This window comes from Schistocerca cancellata, chromosome 9, assembly GCF_023864275.1.
Source record: "Schistocerca cancellata isolate TAMUIC-IGC-003103 chromosome 9, iqSchCanc2.1, whole genome shotgun sequence".
Lineage (NCBI taxonomy): Eukaryota > Metazoa > Arthropoda > Insecta > Orthoptera > Acrididae > Schistocerca > Schistocerca cancellata.
Genome location: NC_064634.1, coordinates 308541191 through 308553460, shown reverse-complemented (window position 1 = coordinate 308553460; position 12270 = coordinate 308541191). Strand labels below are relative to the sequence as shown.

Here is a 12270-nt window from a genome sequence, read left to right as displayed (position 1 = left end):
CGAGGGCAGATGTGTGGCAAGATCTAAGCTATGCAGGCGCACCGTGGCCGAGCAGCTGGAGGAGAGATGCCTTCCTTGGCAGCTCCCTGCAGAGTGGGGAAGACCAGAATGGCCGCGCCGCCGTTGTCAGTGGACGACACGCAGTTGCAGAGCCACGGAGAACACGTTGCTCTGCGACATGTACCCGCCTCATATTACGAAACGCGAACTGTGACCCTGTGGCGCAACGGATAACGCGTCTGACTACGGATCAGAAGATTCCAGGTTCGTATCCTGGCAGGGTCGGCATTTTGTTAGTTGCGGGCGCGTAGCTAGGCAGTGCATTCGAATGTTGCCACCTGCGTGGAGTGCAATGTCAATCCTGAGCATCTCGCAGCTGCATCTCGAGACGATCGTGGTAAATATCGCTTCTTGCAAGCGTCAGCGTAGCGTCAGTCGAGCAAAGTCGAGACAAGTCAAGCTGAGAGATGTTGCACAGTTTATTAAGCTGAGAGATGTTGCACAGTTTATGAAACGGTACGCGACGCAGACAACGCTTTTCCAAGCGTCCCATGTCACGCACCGAAGAGGGCGCACGCCTCCACGCAGCAGAGTGGCGCAGTGGAAGCGTGCTGGGCCCATAACCCAGAGGTCCGTGGATCGAAACCACGCTCTGCTAAAATTATTCTTTTTCTTGGGTGCTTCGAGCTCGATCATTAAGCCTGGTGTGCGCTGATTCAGCGTCAACAGCAAACCCTGTACGTTCTGAAACGACGACGATGTCGTCGTGTGAAGAATACGAGAAACACTTGCTAAGACGCAGAGTTTCTTACGATTCTGCAGCAACTACATTTCTCGATCACAACGTTAATGTCCTTTCGGGCCACACGTGCAACTTTCGCGATATAAAAATCGCACCTCCCCGGCGGGGAATCGAACCCCGGTCTCCCGCGTGACAGGCGGGGATACTAACCACTATACTACCGAGGAATACGCAATCGGTACTTATAATGCACGCACACTTATGTTTCTCAAGCAGGTGATACATCTCAAATCTAGCGTCCCGATGCTTTCAGAGTCAGCTGCTACGAAGTAAAAGTATGCCCCAGGTGAGGCTCGAACTCACAACCCCGGCATTGCTCACGGCTACTACCTTATAAGTACCGTGCGCTAACCAATTGCGCCACTGGGGCTACAGCAGGGTGCTTTCAGTTAGCGGTATTCGCTTTGCTGCCATCCTGTTGGCTACAGACCCGTCATACGACCGTCACCTGCGGCCATACTGCGACTTTAGCACCTGGCTACGGATCCTTCGTACGATTTTTGTTTCATATGCTACACTTGAAAGCATATCAACCGCTTGTCATCACCGAAAAATTGCAGAAAAACGCGCGCCTTGCCTTCTGCTACCTGTCCAACAGCGAGGGCAGATGTGTGGCAAGCTCTAAGCTATGCAGGCGCACCGTGGCCGAGCAGCTGGAGGAGAGATGCCTTCCTTGGCAGCTCCCTGCAGAGTGCGGAAGACCAGAATGGCCGCGCCGCCGTTGTCAGTGGACGACACGCAGTTGCAGAGCCACGGAGAACACGTTGCTCTGCGACATGTACCCGCCTCATATTACGAAACGCGAACTGTGGCCCTGTGGCGCAACGGATAACGCGTCTGACTACGGATCAGAAGATTCCAGGTTCGTATCCTGGCAGGGTCGGCATTTTGTTAGTTGCGGGCGCGTAGCTAGGCAGTGCATTCGAATGTTGCCACCTGCGTGGAGTGCAATGTCAATCCTGAGCATCTCGCAGCTGCATCTCGAGACGATCGTGGTAAATATCGCTTCTTGCAAGCGTCAGCGTAGCGTCAGTCGAGCAAAGTCGAGACAAGTCAAGCTGAGAGATGTTGCACAGTTTATTAAGCTGAGAGATGTTGCACAGTTTATGAAACGGTACGCGACGCAGACAACGCTTTTCCAAGCGTCCCATGTCACGCACCGAAGAGGGCGCACGCCTCCACGCAGCAGAGTGGCGCAGTGGAAGCGTGCTGGGCCCATAACCCAGAGGTCCGTGGATCGAAACCACGCTCTGCTAAAATTATTCTTTTTCTTGGGTGCTTCGAGCTCGATCATTAAGCCTGGTGTGCGCTGATTCAGCGTCAACAGCAAACCCTGTACGTTCTGAAACGACGACGATGTCGTCGTGTGAAGAATACGAGAAACACTTGCTAAGACGCAGAGTTTCTTACGATTCTGCAGCAACTACATTTCTCGATCACAACGTTAATGTCCTTTCGGGCCACACGTGCAACTTTCGCGATATAAAAATCGCACCTCCCCGGCGGGGAATCGAACCCCGGTCTCCCGCGTGACAGGCGGGGATACTAACCACTATACTACCGAGGAATACGCAATCGGTACTTATAATGCACGCACACTTATGTTTCTCAAGCAGGTGATACATCTCAAATCTAGCGTCCCGATGCTTTCAGAGTCAGCTGCTACGAAGTAAAAGTATGCCCCAGGTGAGGCTCGAACTCACAACCCCGGCATTGCTCACGGCTACTACCTTATAAGTACCGTGCGCTAACCAATTGCGCCACTGGGGCTACAGCAGGGTGCTTTCAGTTAGCGGTATTCGCTTTGCTGCCATCCTGTTGGCTACAGACCCGTCATACGACCGTCACCTGCGGCCATACTGCGACTTTAGCACCTGGCTACGGATCCTTCGTACGATTTTTGTTTCATATGCTACACTTGAAAGCATATCAACCGCTTGTCATCACCGAAAAATTGCAGAAAAACGCGCGCCTTGCCTTCTGCTACCTGTCCAACAGCGAGGGCAGATGTGTGGCAAGCTCTAAGCTATGCAGGCGCACCGTGGCCGAGCAGCTGGAGGAGAGATGCCTTCCTTGGCAGCTCCCTGCAGAGTGCGGAAGACCAGAATGGCCGCGCCGCCGTTGTCAGTGGACGACACGCAGTTGCAGAGCCACGGAGAACACGTTGCTCTGCGACATGTACCCGCCTCATATTACGAAACGCGAACTGTGGCCCTGTGGCGCAACGGATAACGCGTCTGACTACGGATCAGAAGATTCCAGGTTCGTATCCTGGCAGGGTCGGCATTTTGTTAGTTGCGGGCGCGTAGCTAGGCAGTGCATTCGAATGTTGCCACCTGCGTGGAGTGCAATGTCAATCCTGAGCATCTCGCAGCTGCATCTCGAGACGATCGTGGTAAATATCGCTTCTTGCAAGCGTCAGCGTAGCGTCAGTCGAGCAAAGTCGAGACAAGTCAAGCTGAGAGATGTTGCACAGTTTATTAAGCTGAGAGATGTTGCACAGTTTATGAAACGGTACGCGACGCAGACAACGCTTTTCCAAGCGTCCCATGTCACGCACCGAAGAGGGCGCACGCCTCCACGCAGCAGAGTGGCGCAGTGGAAGCGTGCTGGGCCCATAACCCAGAGGTCCGTGGATCGAAACCACGCTCTGCTAAAATTATTCTTTTTCTTGGGTGCTTCGAGCTCGATCATTAAGCCTGGTGTGCGCTGATTCAGCGTCAACAGCAAACCCTGTACGTTCTGAAACGACGACGATGTCGTCGTGTGAAGAATACGAGAAACACTTGCTAAGACGCAGAGTTTCTTACGATTCTGCAGCAACTACATTTCTCGATCACAACGTTAATGTCCTTTCGGGCCACACGTGCAACTTTCGCGATATAAAAATCGCACCTCCCCGGCGGGGAATCGAACCCCGGTCTCCCGCGTGACAGGCGGGGATACTAACCACTATACTACCGAGGAATACGCAATCGGTACTTATAATGCACGCACACTTATGTTTCTCAAGCAGGTGATACATCTCAAATCTAGCGTCCCGATGCTTTCAGAGTCAGCTGCTACGAAGTAAAAGTATGCCCCAGGTGAGGCTCGAACTCACAACCCCGGCATTGCTCACGGCTACTACCTTATAAGTACCGTGCGCTAACCAATTGCGCCACTGGGGCTACAGCAGGGTGCTTTCAGTTAGCGGTATTCGCTTTGCTGCCATCCTGTTGGCTACAGACCCGTCATACGACCGTCACCTGCGGCCATACTGCGACTTTAGCACCTGGCTACGGATCCTTCGTACGATTTTTGTTTCATATGCTACACTTGAAAGCATATCAACCGCTTGTCATCACCGAAAAATTGCAGAAAAACGCGCGCCTTGCCTTCTGCTACCTGTCCAACAGCGAGGGCAGATGTGTGGCAAGCTCTAAGCTATGCAGGCGCACCGTGGCCGAGCAGCTGGAGGAGAGATGCCTTCCTTGGCAGCTCCCTGCAGAGTGCGGAAGACCAGAATGGCCGCGCCGCCGTTGTCAGTGGACGACACGCAGTTGCAGAGCCACGGAGAACACGTTGCTCTGCGACATGTACCCGCCTCATATTACAAAACGCGAACTGTGGCCCTGTGGCGCAACGGATAACGCGTCTGACTACGGATCAGAAGATTCCAGGTTCGTATCCTGGCAGGGTCGGCATTTTGTTAGTTGCGGGCGCGTAGCTAGGCAGTGCATTCGAATGTTGCCACCTGCGTGGAGTGCAATGTCAATCCTGAGCATCTCGCAGCTGCATCTCGAGACGATCGTGGTAAATATCGCTTCTTGCAAGCGTCAGCGTAGCGTCAGTCGAGCAAAGTCGAGACAAGTCAAGCTGAGAGATGTTGCACAGTTTATTAAGCTGAGAGATGTTGCACAGTTTATTAAACGGTACGCGACGCAGACAACGCTTTTCCAAGCGTCCCATGTCACGCACCGAAGAGGGCGCACGCCTCCACGCAGCAGAGTGGCGCAGTGGAAGCGTGCTGGGCCCATAACCCAGAGGTCCGTGGATCGAAACCACGCTCTGCTAAAATTATTCTTTTTCTTGGGTGCTTCGAGCTCGATCATTAAGCCTGGTGTGCGCTGATTCAGCGTCAACAGCAAACCCTGTACGTTCTGAAACGACGACGATGTCGTCGTGTGAAGAATACGAGAAACACTTGCTAAGACGCAGAGTTTCTTACGATTCTGCAGCAACTACATTTCTCGATCACAACGTTAATGTCCTTTCGGGCCACACGTGCAACTTTCGCGATATAAAAATCGCACCTCCCCGGCGGGGAATCGAACCCCGGTCTCCCGCGTGACAGGCGGGGATACTAACCACTATACTACCGAGGAATACGCAATCGGTACTTATAATGCACGCACACTTATGTTTCTCAAGCAGGTGATACATCTCAAATCTAGCGTCCCGATGCTTTCAGAGTCAGCTGCTACGAAGTAAAAGTATGCCCCAGGTGAGGCTCGAACTTACAACCCCGGCATTGCTCACGGCTACTACCTTATAAGTACCGTGCGCTAACCAATTGCGCCACTGGGGCTACAGCAGGGTGCTTTCAGTTAGCGGTATTCGCTTTGCTGCCATCCTGTTGGCTACAGACCCGTCATACGACCGTCACCTGCGGCCATACTGCGACTTTAGCACCTGGCTACGGATCCTTCGTACGATTTTTGTTTCATATGCTACACTTGAAAGCATATCAACCGCTTGTCATCACCGAAAAATTGCAGAAAAACGCGCGCCTTGCCTTCTGCTACCTGTCCAACAGCGAGGGCAGATGTGTGGCAAGCTCTAAGCTATGCAGGCGCACCGTGGCCGAGCAGCTGGAGGAGAGATGCCTTCCTTGGCAGCTCCCTGCAGAGTGCGGAAGACCAGAATGGCCGCGCCGCCGTTGTCAGTGGACGACACGCAGTTGCAGAGCCACGGAGAACACGTTGCTCTGCGACATGTACCCGCCTCATATTACGAAACGCGAACTGTGGCCCTGTGGCGCAACGGATAACGCGTCTGACTACGGATCAGAAGATTCCAGGTTCGTATCCTGGCAGGGTCGGCATTTTGTTAGTTGCGGGCGCGTAGCTAGGCAGTGCATTCGAATGTTGCCACCTGCGTGGAGTGCAATGTCAATCCTGAGCATCTCGCAGCTGCATCTCGAGACGATCGTGGTAAATATCGCTTCTTGCAAGCGTCAGCGTAGCGTCAGTCGAGCAAAGTCGAGACAAGTCAAGCTGAGAGATGTTGCACAGTTTATTAAGCTGAGAGATGTTGCACAGTTTATGAAACGGTACGCGACGCAGACAACGCTTTTCCAAGCGTCCCATGTCACGCACCGAAGAGGGCGCACGCCTCCACGCAGCAGAGTGGCGCAGTGGAAGCGTGCTGGGCCCATAACCCAGAGGTCCGTGGATCGAAACCACGCTCTGCTAAAATTATTCTTTTTCTTGGGTGCTTCGAGCTCGATCATTAAGCCTGGTGTGCGCTGATTCAGCGTCAACAGCAAACCCTGTACGTTCTGAAACGACGACGATGTCGTCGTGTGAAGAATACGAGAAACACTTGCTAAGACGCAGAGTTTCTTACGATTCTGCAGCAACTACATTTCTCGATCACAACGTTAATGTCCTTTCGGGCCACACGTGCAACTTTCGCGATATAAAAATCGCACCTCCCCGGCGGGGAATCGAACCCCGGTCTCCCGCGTGACAGGCGGGGATACTAACCACTATACTACCGAGGAATACGCAATCGGTACTTATAATGCACGCACACTTATGTTTCTCAAGCAGGTGATACATCTCAAATCTAGCGTCCCGATGCTTTCAGAGTCAGCTGCTACGAAGTAAAAGTATGCCCCAGGTGAGGCTCGAACTCACAACCCCGGCATTGCTCACGGCTACTACCTTATAAGTACCGTGCGCTAACCAATTGCGCCACTGGGGCTACAGCAGGGTGCTTTCAGTTAGCGGTATTCGCTTTGCTGCCATCCTGTTGGCTACAGACCCGTCATACGACCGTCACCTGCGGCCATACTGCGACTTTAGCACCTGGCTACGGATCCTTCGTACGATTTTTGTTTCATATGCTACACTTGAAAGCATATCAACCGCTTGTCATCACCGAAAAATTGCAGAAAAACGCGCGCCTTGCCTTCTGCTACCTGTCCAACAGCGAGGGCAGATGTGTGGCAAGCTCTAAGCTATGCAGGCGCACCGTGGCCGAGCAGCTGGAGGAGAGATGCCTTCCTTGGCAGCTCCCTACAGAGTGCGGAAGACCAGAATGGCCGCGCCGCCGTTGTCAGTGGACGACACGCAGTTGCAGAGCCACGGAGAACACGTTGCTCTGCGACATGTACCCGCCTCATATTACGAAACGCGAACTGTGGCCCTGTGGCGCAACGGATAACGCGTCTGACTACGGATCAGAAGATTCCAGGTTCGTATCCTGGCAGGGTCGGCATTTTGTTAGTTGCGGGCGCGTAGCTAGGCAGTGCATTCGAATGTTGCCACCTGCGTGGAGTGCAATGTCAATCCTGAGCATCTCGCAGCTGCATCTCGAGACGATCGTGGTAAATATCGCTTCTTGCAAGCGTCAGCGTAGCGTCAGTCGAGCAAAGTCGAGACAAGTCAAGCTGAGAGATGTTGCACAGTTTATTAAGCTGAGAGATGTTGCACAGTTTATTAAACGGTACGCGACGCAGACAACGCTTTTCCAAGCGTCCCATGTCACGCACCGAAGAGGGCGCACGCCTCCACGCAGCAGAGTGGCGCAGTGGAAGCGTGCTGGGCCCATAACCCAGAGGTCCGTGGATCGAAACCACGCTCTGCTAAAATTATTCTTTTTCTTGGGTGCTTCGAGCTCGATCATTAAGCCTGGTGTGCGCTGATTCAGCGTCAACAGCAAACCCTGTACGTTCTGAAACGACGACGATGTCGTCGTGTGAAGAATACGAGAAACACTTGCTAAGACGCAGAGTTTCTTACGATTCTGCAGCAACTACATTTCTCGATCACAACGTTAATGTCCTTTCGGGCCACACGTGCAACTTTCGCGATATAAAAATCGCACCTCCCCGGCGGGGAATCGAACCCCGGTCTCCCGCGTGACAGGCGGGGATACTAACCACTATACTACCGAGGAATACGCAATCGGTACTTATAATGCACGCACACTTATGTTTCTCAAGCAGGTGATACATCTCAAATCTAGCGTCCCGATGCTTTCAGAGTCAGCTGCTACGAAGTAAAAGTATGCCCCAGGTGAGGCTCGAACTCACAACCCCGGCATTGCTCACGGCTACTACCTTATAAGTACCGTGCGCTAACCAATTGCGCCACTGGGGCTACAGCAGGGTGCTTTCAGTTAGCGGTATTCGCTTTGCTGCCATCCTGTTGGCTACAGACCCGTCATACGACCGTCACCTGCGGCCATACTGCGACTTTAGCACCTGGCTACGGATCCTTCGTACGATTTTTGTTTCATATGCTACACTTGCAAGCATATCAACCGCTTGTCATCACCGAAAAATTGCAGAAAAACGCGCGCCTTGCCTTCTGCTACCTGTCCAACAGCGAGGGCAGATGTGTGGCAAGCTCTAAGCTATGCAGGCGCACCGTGGCCGAGCAGCTGGAGGAGAGATGCCTTCCTTGGCAGCTCCCTGCAGAGTGCGGAAGACCAGAATGGCCGCGCCGCCGTTGTCAGTGGACGACACGCAGTTGCAGAGCCACGGAGAACACGTTGCTCTGCGACATGTACCCGCCTCATATTACGAAACGCGAACTGTGGCCCTGTGGCGCAACGGATAACGCGTCTGACTACGGATCAGAAGATTCCAGGTTCGTATCCTGGCAGGGTCGGCATTTTGTTAGTTGCGGGCGCGTAGCTAGGCAGTGCATTCGAATGTTGCCACCTGCGTGGAGTGCAATGTCAATCCTGAGCATCTCGCAGCTGCATCTCGAGACGATCGTGGTAAATATCGCTTCTTGCAAGCGTCAGCGTAGCGTCAGTCGAGCAAAGTCGAGACAAGTCAAGCTGAGAGATGTTGCACAGTTTATTAAGCTGAGAGATGTTGCACAGTTTATTAAACGGTACGCGACGCAGACAACGCTTTTCCAAGCGTCCCATGTCACGCACCGAAGAGGGCGCACGCCTCCACGCAGCAGAGTGGCGCAGTGGAAGCGTGCTGGGCCCATAACCCAGAGGTCCGTGGATCGAAACCACGCTCTGCTAAAATTATTCTTTTTCTTGGGTGCTTCGAGCTCGATCATTAAGCCTGGTGTGCGCTGATTCAGCGTCAACAGCAAACCCTGTACGTTCTGAAACGACGACGATGTCGTCGTGTGAAGAATACGAGAAACACTTGCTAAGACGCAGAGTTTCTTACGATTCTGCAGCAACTACATTTCTCGATCACAACGTTAATGTCCTTTCGGGCCACACGTGCAACTTTCGCGATATAAAAATCGCACCTCCCCGGCGGGGAATCGAACCCCGGTCTCCCGCGTGACAGGCGGGGATACTAACCACTATACTACCGAGGAATACGCAATCGGTACTTATAATGCACGCACACTTATGTTTCTCAAGCAAGTGATATATCTCAAATCTAGCGTCCCGATGCATTCAGAGTCAGCTGCTACGAAGTAAAAGTATGCCCCAGGTGAGGCTCGAACTCACAACCCCGGCATTGCTCACGGCTACTGCCTTATAAGTACCGTGCGCTAACCAATTGCGCCACTGGGGCTACAGGAGGGTGCTTTCAGTTAGCGGTATTCGCTTTGCTGCCATCCTGTTGTGGCTACAGACCCGTCATACGACCGTCACCTGCGGCCATACTGCGACTTTAGCACCTGGCTACGGATCCTTCGTACGATTTTTGTTTCATATGCTACACTTGAAAGCATATCAACCGCTTGTCATCACCGAAAAATTGCAGAAAAACGCGCGCCTTGCCTTCTGCTACCTGTCCAACAGCGAGGGCAGATGTGTGGCAAGCTCTAAGCTATGCAGGCGCACCGTGGCCGAGCAGCTGGGGGAGAGATGCCTTCCTTGGCAGCTCCCTGCAGAGTGGGGAAGACCAGAATGGCCGCGCCGCCGTTGTCAGTGGACGACACGCAGTTGCAGAGCCACGGAGAACACGTTGCTCTGCGACATGTACCCGCCTCATATTACGAAACGCGAACTGTGGCCCTGTGGCGCAACGGATAACGCGTCTGACTACGGATCAGAAGATTCCAGGTTCGTATCCTGGCAGGGTCGGCATTTTGTTAGTTGCGGGCGCGTAGCTAGGCAGTGCATTCGAATGTTGCCACCTGCGTGGAGTGCAATGTCAATCCTGAGCATCTCGCAGCTGCATCTCGAGACGATCGTGGTAAATATCGCTTCTTGCAAGCGTCAGCGTAGCGTCAGTCGAGCAAAGTCGAGACAAGTCAAGCTGAGAGATGTTGCACAGTTTATTAAGCTGAGAGATGTTGCACAGTTTATGAAACGGTACGCGACGCAGACAACGCTTTTCCAAGCGTCCCATGTCACGCACCGAAGAGGGCGCACGCCTCCACGCAGCAGAGTGGCGCAGTGGAAGCGTGCTGGGCCCATAACCCAGAGGTCCGTGGATCGAAACCACGCTCTGCTAAAATTATTCTTTTTCTTGGGTGCTTCGAGCTCGATCATTAAGCCTGGTGTGCGCTGATTCAGCGTCAACAGCAAACCCTGTACGTTCTGAAACGACGACGATGTCGTCGTGTGAAGAATACGAGAAACACTTGCTAAGACGCAGAGTTTCTTACGATTCTGCAGCAACTACATTTCTCGATCACAACGTTAATGTCCTTTCGGGCCACACGTGCAACTTTCGCGATATAAAAATCGCACCTCCCCGGCGGGGAATCGAACCCCGGTCTCCCGCGTGACAGGCGGGGATACTAACCACTATACTACCGACGAATACGCAATCGGTACTTATAATGCACGCACACTTATGTTTCTCAAGCAGGTGATACATCTCAAATCTAGCGTCCCGATGCTTTCAGAGTCAGCTGCTACGAAGTAAAAGTATGCCCCAGGTGAGGCTCGAACTCACAACCCCGGCATTGCTCACGGCTACTACCTTATAAGTACCGTGCGCTAACCAATTGCGCCACTGGGGCTACAGCAGGGTGCTTTCAGTTAGCGGTATTCGCTTTGCTGCCATCCTGTTGGCTACAGACCCGTCATACGACCGTCACCTGCGGCCATACTGCGACTTTAGCACCTGGCTACGGATCCTTCGTACGATTTTTGTTTCATATGCTACACTTGAAAGCATATCAACCGCTTGTCATCACCGAAAAATTGCAGAAAAACGCGCGCCTTGCCTTCTGCTACCTGTCCAACAGCGAGGGCAGATGTGTGGCAAGCTCTAAGCTATGCAGGCGCACCGTGGCCGAGCAGCTGGAGGAGAGATGCCTTCCTTGGCAGCTCCCTGCAGAGTGCGGAAGACCAGAATGGCCGCGCCGCCGTTGTCAGTGGACGACACGCAGTTGCAGAGCCACGGAGAACACGTTGCTCTGCGACATGTACCCGCCTCATATTACGAAACGCGAACTGTGGCCCTGTGGCGCAACGGATAACGCGTCTGACTACGGATCAGAAGATTCCAGGTTCGTATCCTGGCAGGGTCGGCATTTTGTTAGTTGCGGGCGCGTAGCTAGGCAGTGCATTCGAATGTTGCCACCTGCGTGGAGTGCAATGTCAATCCTGAGCATCTCGCAGCTGCATCTCGAGACGATCGTGGTAAATATCGCTTCTTGCAAGCGTCAGCGTAGCGTCAGTCGAGCAAAGTCGAGACAAGTCAAGCTGAGAGATGTTGCACAGTTTATTAAGCTGAGAGATGTTGCACAGTTTATGAAACGGTACGCGACGCAGACAACGCTTTTCCAAGCGTCCCATGTCACGCACCGAAGAGGGCGCACGCCTCCACGCAGCAGAGTGGCGCAGTGGAAGCGTGCTGGGCCCATAACCCAGAGGTCCGTGGATCGAAACCACGCTCTGCTAAAATTATTCTTTTTCTTGGGTGCTTCGAGCTCGATCATTAAGCCTGGTGTGCGCTGATTCAGCGTCAACAGCAAACCCTGTACGTTCTGAAACGACGACGATGTCGTCGTGTGAAGAATACGAGAAACACTTGCTAAGACGCAGAGTTTCTTACGATTCTGCAGCAACTACATTTCTCGATCACAACGTTAATGTCCTTTCGGGCCACACGTGCAACTTTCGCGATATAAAAATCGCACCTCCCCGGCGGGGAATCGAACCCCGGTCTCCCGCGTGACAGGCGGGGATACTAACCACTATACTACCGAGGAATACGCAATCGGTACTTATAATGCACGCACACTTATGTTTCTCAAGCAGGTGATACATCTCAAATCTAGCGTCCCGATGCTTTCAGAGTCAGCTGCTAC

At 53.1% G+C, this 12270-nt stretch overlaps 35 non-coding genes across 35 annotated transcripts; 18 read left to right on the top strand and 17 right to left on the bottom strand.

The window, feature by feature from the left end:
• Window positions 1–212: 212 nt before the first annotated feature.
• Trnar-acg (transfer RNA arginine (anticodon ACG)) lies at window positions 213–285 on the top strand. Its single transcript has one exon. It is a non-coding gene; the product is annotated as a tRNA-Arg (tRNA).
• Window positions 286–586: 301 nt separating this feature from the next.
• Window positions 587–658, top strand: Trnam-cau (transfer RNA methionine (anticodon CAU)). The gene has a single exon. It is a non-coding gene; the product is annotated as a tRNA-Met (tRNA).
• A 239-nt stretch (window positions 659–897) lies between these two features.
• Trnad-guc (transfer RNA aspartic acid (anticodon GUC)) lies at window positions 898–969 on the bottom strand. Its single transcript has one exon. It is a non-coding gene; the product is annotated as a tRNA-Asp (tRNA).
• Window positions 970–1080: 111 nt separating this feature from the next.
• On the bottom strand, window positions 1081–1172 carry Trnai-uau (transfer RNA isoleucine (anticodon UAU)). The gene is given in 2 exon segments: window positions 1081–1116; window positions 1135–1172. It is a non-coding gene; the product is annotated as a tRNA-Ile (tRNA).
• Window positions 1173–1612: 440 nt separating this feature from the next.
• Window positions 1613–1685, top strand: Trnar-acg (transfer RNA arginine (anticodon ACG)). Its single transcript has one exon. It is a non-coding gene; the product is annotated as a tRNA-Arg (tRNA).
• A 301-nt stretch (window positions 1686–1986) lies between these two features.
• Window positions 1987–2058, top strand: Trnam-cau (transfer RNA methionine (anticodon CAU)). Its single transcript has one exon. It is a non-coding gene; the product is annotated as a tRNA-Met (tRNA).
• Window positions 2059–2297: 239 nt separating this feature from the next.
• On the bottom strand, window positions 2298–2369 carry Trnad-guc (transfer RNA aspartic acid (anticodon GUC)). The gene has a single exon. It is a non-coding gene; the product is annotated as a tRNA-Asp (tRNA).
• A 111-nt stretch (window positions 2370–2480) lies between these two features.
• On the bottom strand, window positions 2481–2572 carry Trnai-uau (transfer RNA isoleucine (anticodon UAU)). The gene is given in 2 exon segments: window positions 2481–2516; window positions 2535–2572. It is a non-coding gene; the product is annotated as a tRNA-Ile (tRNA).
• Window positions 2573–3012: 440 nt separating this feature from the next.
• Window positions 3013–3085, top strand: Trnar-acg (transfer RNA arginine (anticodon ACG)). The gene has a single exon. It is a non-coding gene; the product is annotated as a tRNA-Arg (tRNA).
• Window positions 3086–3386: 301 nt separating this feature from the next.
• Window positions 3387–3458, top strand: Trnam-cau (transfer RNA methionine (anticodon CAU)). Its single transcript has one exon. It is a non-coding gene; the product is annotated as a tRNA-Met (tRNA).
• Window positions 3459–3697: 239 nt separating this feature from the next.
• Window positions 3698–3769, bottom strand: Trnad-guc (transfer RNA aspartic acid (anticodon GUC)). The gene has a single exon. It is a non-coding gene; the product is annotated as a tRNA-Asp (tRNA).
• A 111-nt stretch (window positions 3770–3880) lies between these two features.
• On the bottom strand, window positions 3881–3972 carry Trnai-uau (transfer RNA isoleucine (anticodon UAU)). The gene is given in 2 exon segments: window positions 3881–3916; window positions 3935–3972. It is a non-coding gene; the product is annotated as a tRNA-Ile (tRNA).
• A 440-nt stretch (window positions 3973–4412) lies between these two features.
• Trnar-acg (transfer RNA arginine (anticodon ACG)) lies at window positions 4413–4485 on the top strand. The gene has a single exon. It is a non-coding gene; the product is annotated as a tRNA-Arg (tRNA).
• Window positions 4486–4786: 301 nt separating this feature from the next.
• Window positions 4787–4858, top strand: Trnam-cau (transfer RNA methionine (anticodon CAU)). The gene has a single exon. It is a non-coding gene; the product is annotated as a tRNA-Met (tRNA).
• A 239-nt stretch (window positions 4859–5097) lies between these two features.
• Trnad-guc (transfer RNA aspartic acid (anticodon GUC)) lies at window positions 5098–5169 on the bottom strand. Its single transcript has one exon. It is a non-coding gene; the product is annotated as a tRNA-Asp (tRNA).
• A 111-nt stretch (window positions 5170–5280) lies between these two features.
• On the bottom strand, window positions 5281–5372 carry Trnai-uau (transfer RNA isoleucine (anticodon UAU)). Its single transcript is given in 2 exon segments — window positions 5281–5316; window positions 5335–5372. It is a non-coding gene; the product is annotated as a tRNA-Ile (tRNA).
• A 440-nt stretch (window positions 5373–5812) lies between these two features.
• Window positions 5813–5885, top strand: Trnar-acg (transfer RNA arginine (anticodon ACG)). The gene has a single exon. It is a non-coding gene; the product is annotated as a tRNA-Arg (tRNA).
• Window positions 5886–6186: 301 nt separating this feature from the next.
• Window positions 6187–6258, top strand: Trnam-cau (transfer RNA methionine (anticodon CAU)). The gene has a single exon. It is a non-coding gene; the product is annotated as a tRNA-Met (tRNA).
• A 239-nt stretch (window positions 6259–6497) lies between these two features.
• Trnad-guc (transfer RNA aspartic acid (anticodon GUC)) lies at window positions 6498–6569 on the bottom strand. The gene has a single exon. It is a non-coding gene; the product is annotated as a tRNA-Asp (tRNA).
• A 111-nt stretch (window positions 6570–6680) lies between these two features.
• Window positions 6681–6772, bottom strand: Trnai-uau (transfer RNA isoleucine (anticodon UAU)). The gene is given in 2 exon segments: window positions 6681–6716; window positions 6735–6772. It is a non-coding gene; the product is annotated as a tRNA-Ile (tRNA).
• A 440-nt stretch (window positions 6773–7212) lies between these two features.
• On the top strand, window positions 7213–7285 carry Trnar-acg (transfer RNA arginine (anticodon ACG)). Its single transcript has one exon. It is a non-coding gene; the product is annotated as a tRNA-Arg (tRNA).
• Window positions 7286–7586: 301 nt separating this feature from the next.
• Window positions 7587–7658, top strand: Trnam-cau (transfer RNA methionine (anticodon CAU)). Its single transcript has one exon. It is a non-coding gene; the product is annotated as a tRNA-Met (tRNA).
• A 239-nt stretch (window positions 7659–7897) lies between these two features.
• On the bottom strand, window positions 7898–7969 carry Trnad-guc (transfer RNA aspartic acid (anticodon GUC)). Its single transcript has one exon. It is a non-coding gene; the product is annotated as a tRNA-Asp (tRNA).
• Window positions 7970–8080: 111 nt separating this feature from the next.
• On the bottom strand, window positions 8081–8172 carry Trnai-uau (transfer RNA isoleucine (anticodon UAU)). The gene is given in 2 exon segments: window positions 8081–8116; window positions 8135–8172. It is a non-coding gene; the product is annotated as a tRNA-Ile (tRNA).
• A 440-nt stretch (window positions 8173–8612) lies between these two features.
• Window positions 8613–8685, top strand: Trnar-acg (transfer RNA arginine (anticodon ACG)). The gene has a single exon. It is a non-coding gene; the product is annotated as a tRNA-Arg (tRNA).
• A 301-nt stretch (window positions 8686–8986) lies between these two features.
• Trnam-cau (transfer RNA methionine (anticodon CAU)) lies at window positions 8987–9058 on the top strand. Its single transcript has one exon. It is a non-coding gene; the product is annotated as a tRNA-Met (tRNA).
• A 239-nt stretch (window positions 9059–9297) lies between these two features.
• Window positions 9298–9369, bottom strand: Trnad-guc (transfer RNA aspartic acid (anticodon GUC)). The gene has a single exon. It is a non-coding gene; the product is annotated as a tRNA-Asp (tRNA).
• A 111-nt stretch (window positions 9370–9480) lies between these two features.
• Window positions 9481–9572, bottom strand: Trnai-uau (transfer RNA isoleucine (anticodon UAU)). The gene is given in 2 exon segments: window positions 9481–9516; window positions 9535–9572. It is a non-coding gene; the product is annotated as a tRNA-Ile (tRNA).
• A 442-nt stretch (window positions 9573–10014) lies between these two features.
• Trnar-acg (transfer RNA arginine (anticodon ACG)) lies at window positions 10015–10087 on the top strand. Its single transcript has one exon. It is a non-coding gene; the product is annotated as a tRNA-Arg (tRNA).
• Window positions 10088–10388: 301 nt separating this feature from the next.
• Trnam-cau (transfer RNA methionine (anticodon CAU)) lies at window positions 10389–10460 on the top strand. The gene has a single exon. It is a non-coding gene; the product is annotated as a tRNA-Met (tRNA).
• A 239-nt stretch (window positions 10461–10699) lies between these two features.
• Trnad-guc (transfer RNA aspartic acid (anticodon GUC)) lies at window positions 10700–10771 on the bottom strand. The gene has a single exon. It is a non-coding gene; the product is annotated as a tRNA-Asp (tRNA).
• Window positions 10772–10882: 111 nt separating this feature from the next.
• Trnai-uau (transfer RNA isoleucine (anticodon UAU)) lies at window positions 10883–10974 on the bottom strand. Its single transcript is given in 2 exon segments — window positions 10883–10918; window positions 10937–10974. It is a non-coding gene; the product is annotated as a tRNA-Ile (tRNA).
• A 440-nt stretch (window positions 10975–11414) lies between these two features.
• On the top strand, window positions 11415–11487 carry Trnar-acg (transfer RNA arginine (anticodon ACG)). Its single transcript has one exon. It is a non-coding gene; the product is annotated as a tRNA-Arg (tRNA).
• A 301-nt stretch (window positions 11488–11788) lies between these two features.
• Trnam-cau (transfer RNA methionine (anticodon CAU)) lies at window positions 11789–11860 on the top strand. Its single transcript has one exon. It is a non-coding gene; the product is annotated as a tRNA-Met (tRNA).
• A 239-nt stretch (window positions 11861–12099) lies between these two features.
• Trnad-guc (transfer RNA aspartic acid (anticodon GUC)) lies at window positions 12100–12171 on the bottom strand. The gene has a single exon. It is a non-coding gene; the product is annotated as a tRNA-Asp (tRNA).
• Between the last annotated feature and the right edge of the window lie 99 nt (window positions 12172–12270).